At 32.9% G+C, this 4,653-nt stretch overlaps 1 non-coding gene across 1 annotated transcript; it reads right to left on the bottom strand.

Annotated features, from left to right (window-relative positions):
- Nucleotides 1-362: 362 nt before the first annotated feature.
- TRNAE-UUC lies at nt 363-434 on the bottom strand. The gene has a single exon. It is a non-coding gene; the product is annotated as a tRNA-Glu (tRNA).
- Nucleotides 435-4,653: the final 4,219 nt, after the last annotated feature.

Raw genomic sequence — 4,653 nt, 5'->3', positions numbered from 1 at the left:
TTTGGCTAAGAACAGAGGGAGCTGGATGACTTGCTTCTTCTACAGACATTTCAGAAATTTAATGGGTAGCCTCCTATCCAGACTAGATGTTGTAGCAAAACTGAAATATGATTTTTAAAATAGTATATGGTATATATATATGGCCAGTCTCTTCGCGAACGAAGAACCGGGGAAGGTCTTTACACCTTCCAGCCTGCGCATTGGATTTTTTAGGTGAGACACAGTGTGCGCGGAACTGAGCCCACCCTTTAATCCTGAGGTTCATCTGCCGGGGCCAAGCACGCTTGGACGGTGGCAGCAAGGTCCTCAGGACGTAGATGGATTGCCTTACAGGGCTAACGAGCTCCATCTGCCCGGGGAGGGGCCCCGACCAGGAATCGAACCTGGGTCTCTGCAGTGAAAGTGCAGTGTCTTTTCCCCTAGACCACCGGGGGCTCCCTATTTAAAATAGTAAACCATCATACAAAGAGGACCAAATATTTTATAGGGACTTAAAGACGAAAAAGTGTATCTGGATTTTTTTTTTTCTAAGACAAACAATCATTTAGGAAAGTGACAAATTATAAATGCCTTTCAAAAAGGTGGGGGAAAAAAAAAAAAAGAAGCTGAGCATTTTGTTGCTGACTATATTGCACTAGATGTATTAAATAAAAAAAAAAAGATAGATATAAGCCTCAAATAAAGGATATCTAGCCAGGTCCCAGAGAAGTTTAGTTATGAGGATGTACCACATTGTTCCAGGATAAATTTCTGCTCATTACTCTTTGTATTATATCATGACAAATTTGCTAGAATTATTTACTACTTGCTACACAAAAAATACAGGCTACAAGTCAGAGGAAAGAATCACCATCACAAGCAAAATTATAGAAAAGAGTACAAAGATACTAAGGAAAGAATCACCATCACAAGCAAAATTATAGAAAAGAGTACAAAGATACTACAGGATTTTTAAAATTATTTTGAGAAGTACAGACTAGGAAGACTATGTGTGATACCTTCAGGACACAGGGAAGATGGGTCTTTCACTGTAGACTCTTTTTGAGATTATGAGCTTAGGAAAACTGAAGTAAAAGAAAATTCTGTATGCATGTTTGTTTAGAACCAAAACTGTAGTATGCTGACATTTGAAATAAGAAGAACAACTGTCAAATAATAACAATAATAAGAATAATAGCTGATTATCTCAGTGAAAAGAATAATACTGTGGAATTACAGAAAGACTATTTTATGTATTAAAATCCATGCAATTAAGGCAATAGAGGATTTAGAAAGAAACATTGGAAAGCACCCTTAAAATAGTGAGGTGGAAAAATTCCAGCGTCACTAAAGATTTCATCTAAGCTAGGTTTGCATTGGCGTTTGCATCCCTTTTGCCTTTTTCTTGCTTTCTCATTTTTTAGGAACTATTAAAGTGAAAGTACTATAATTGTAGTTTTAATAGCAGTAATCATTATAAGAATCATGGTTGTTATTGTTATTATAATCAGGCATGGAATAGAATTTTAGTAAGTGTTGGATTGCTGACCAGACATAACAGGAACTGTATCAATCTGCACTGTATTTCTTTCAAATTCTGTGTTCACATATGACAATACTCTTTAAAGTTGTTGAGGTAATTGATCAGGTTATCAGCTTTCTGTAAAAAATGTATCTTATAGCTTCTATTATTGCCTGCCTTGTAACCAATCACCTCTAGTGCTTAAATAATTAAAATAACTAATTTTAAGTTGAAATAAGAACAGGAGCTGTCAGTCATTAACAGACATTCTCATGAATTATCTTGCTCACTGGCCTTTTTGTAAGTAGAACTAACATGTAAAAATAGCACCAGCAATAAACCTTTGGTAGTTAAATGCCTTCTATTCCCCATGAGTGCCTACAGTTTTCTTGGTAGTGAAGTTGTCACGACAGCTGTCATCAATGGACTTTCATGAAATACATCCTGACCTTTAGATGCTATATGTTACAATTACTGCTGTAAAGCCTTGGGGCCATGAACTGGAATTTCACACTTCAACATAGTTGCAAATTGTTAACAATTCTTAAAGCCATCTGAGAAGTTTAAAAGCTTTTCTTGTAATTTTTTTTTTTTTTAAATATGGGAACTCACACACAAGGATGATAATTTGCTGTTGAAATGCAAATATTGGCTGAGAGACAACTATTTCATGAACGTTCTGAAAACAAGACATCTCTGTAGAGATCACACATTTAAAAAAACCTCTGTTTTGACTATGAAAAAAAATTAATACAACAGACAATTAATGCAAAAGAGGCTCTTTGGAAACCACCACTGTGTAACTGCTTCTGTTATACTACTGAAATGCATGAGTTTTAAGGACATTTAAAAATGGTAAGAACCTTAGTAAGATAAAAAGGGTAACAATAGAAAACTCATTAAAAGCTGGATCCCTGATGAGCTGTTCTACCAAAAGAATCAAAGATGACTTAGAAACCTACCTTCAAAAAACTATGGCTGAGAGTTCATGTGAAGTTTGTGCCATTAGCTTAAATGAGTACATAAAATTAATATTATACACTCTTTTTAGACATGCTCTTGCCTCTCATGTCCACTCAAAAGCACCATATAGTCTTCTGTTTGAGAAGTTCTGCTACAAACTATGAAAGCAGGAGTTCAAGGCACAGCAAAATCTATGCTGATTGAGAACAAAGATGTGTATTGTTTCATCATATCTAAAAGAAGAAAAGAACAGAGAGGGTTATATGCAGATGAACTAGCAATCTACTTTTGCTATTTAATGTAATTTTTTAGGGTTATGCTGAGTGTTTCTTCTGCCAAAACAGAGGAAAACATTCTGTACTTAAAAACTAAGTCTTTTTATAAATCTTTTTACTGAATGTATGCACCAAATACTTTCCCCATGTAGCTTTCCAGAAAAGAGTAGCCTGTTGAAACCAAAATCTATGAGGACTTTAATGGGAGTACCATTCTACTTCAAATTTCTCAAGTAATTTTGAATTTGTTAAGAAATGGTTTCACTAGCTGTAGCCTTACTCCTGATTAACCTCCTATCCTATGGCACTACTATAAAGCAGGTAAGTAAATGTCTCATCATGTTTTCAAATAAAAAAGCTCACAAATGATAGCTGAAAAAAACTTCAAGAACAATAAACAAGTATTTTGCATTTGACTGTTTATATCAGTAAAATCAACGAGTGTATGGCTATTGTTTATCTACAATAGTTCATAAATTTTCAAGGTTTAAATAATTGTTTCAAGAGGTGTAGTGCATGTTTTATCATGCAAGTTATAGATAATTTCTTGAGTGTTTTCTGTTTATAAAAAGATAACTTTTTTTTTTTTTGGTAGTTTCTTGATCTTAAAACATCCCTGAGTACAATTTTCAGAAAATGGCTGCTATTTCAGAAAAGAAAAGAAAAAAAAAAAAAAAAAAAAAAAAAAAAAAAAAAAAAAAAAAAAAAAAAAAAAAAAAAAAAAAAAAAAAAAAAAAAAAAAAAAAAAAAAAAAAAACTATAAAAGCTCCAAACATCTAAATGTAGAGGATTATTCTGGGAATAAGACTTGAATCTCTCTCTTCTTTGTTTTCTTTAGTATTACTATGGAAGGAACATTTTTTAGTAGATGTTATAGAGAAATATATATTATTATTTCAAAATTATTTTATTCTTTGTGTTAGTGATTCTGAGAATCAACTTTAAAAGAAAGCAGCTCTTTGAAAACTAATGCATATGGTTGAATCTTAACAATCTATTTACTATATGTCAGATTCATAGGAAATATAAGGAGCACAGAGACTGTTCTCTCATGATAAAGCAAATAAAGGATACCTTCACACGGGAACATTTACTATGATGAAACAAAATTTGCCTTTCAAGACAAAGCATAAGATCATTTTGTTAACAAAAGCTGCATGACATGAGTCTTGTTTTGACTTGAGGTGAGATTCAGGCTACCACAATGCCATCTGAAATAGGAATTAGGTGTAATTTAGGCACCCCAACAGCAAAACTGTAGTTTAAATCACCTTCAATACCAATAATTTTTAATTCACACACATATGACCATATATATTATTTTAATACAGCCAAACTAAAGTGGTCCAGGACCTTGTCCCCAAGGCCATATAGCACTGACTGTTTTTTGCTTATACTGGTTAGGATTGTTTTCCTCTATAGAAGTATTATGTTGGACAGAGATGTCTATATTCATGCATAATAGTAATAACTTTTTTACAGAGGTACCTTTTAGTCATTTTTATCCTTTTTTTTTTTTGTAGTTGTTTTTTATAAACTTCTTTGAGTGGTATGCACTTGCATGATGTTGTAAAAAACAATATCAGCTAGAATTTTAAGTTAAGGAGTCTATAGTGAGAAGTGAGTTCTGGACATTAAAAATTCAAACAGTCTCCTTATTTGTCCTGCACTCTTAAAAGCAAGTCCTTTACCCCCTGCTAAGAGTGTGAAAACACGAATGAAATATTTTTAATGGTGGGAAGCATAAGTGTAGTTTTTTGGAATTTTTTTTGAATTAAAATGTCACTCAGGTGTTAAGTAAGCTGTAAATATACCCAAAGAATGGCATACGGATGCAGGTACAAAAATGCAGGTAAAACTAGAGAAAAACTAGACAATTCTCTTCCTTTTTTTTTTTTTTTCCCTAAATTACTA

The sequence above is a fragment of the Empidonax traillii genome, unplaced genomic scaffold, assembly GCF_003031625.1.
Source record: "Empidonax traillii isolate 1590-97213 ecotype Southwest subspecies unplaced genomic scaffold, ASM303162v1 scaffold373:size1354568, whole genome shotgun sequence".
NCBI lineage: Eukaryota > Metazoa > Chordata > Aves > Passeriformes > Tyrannidae > Empidonax > Empidonax traillii.
The sequence above is the reverse complement of the archived record's forward strand: the minus strand, read 5'-3'. Positions and strand labels throughout refer to the sequence as shown.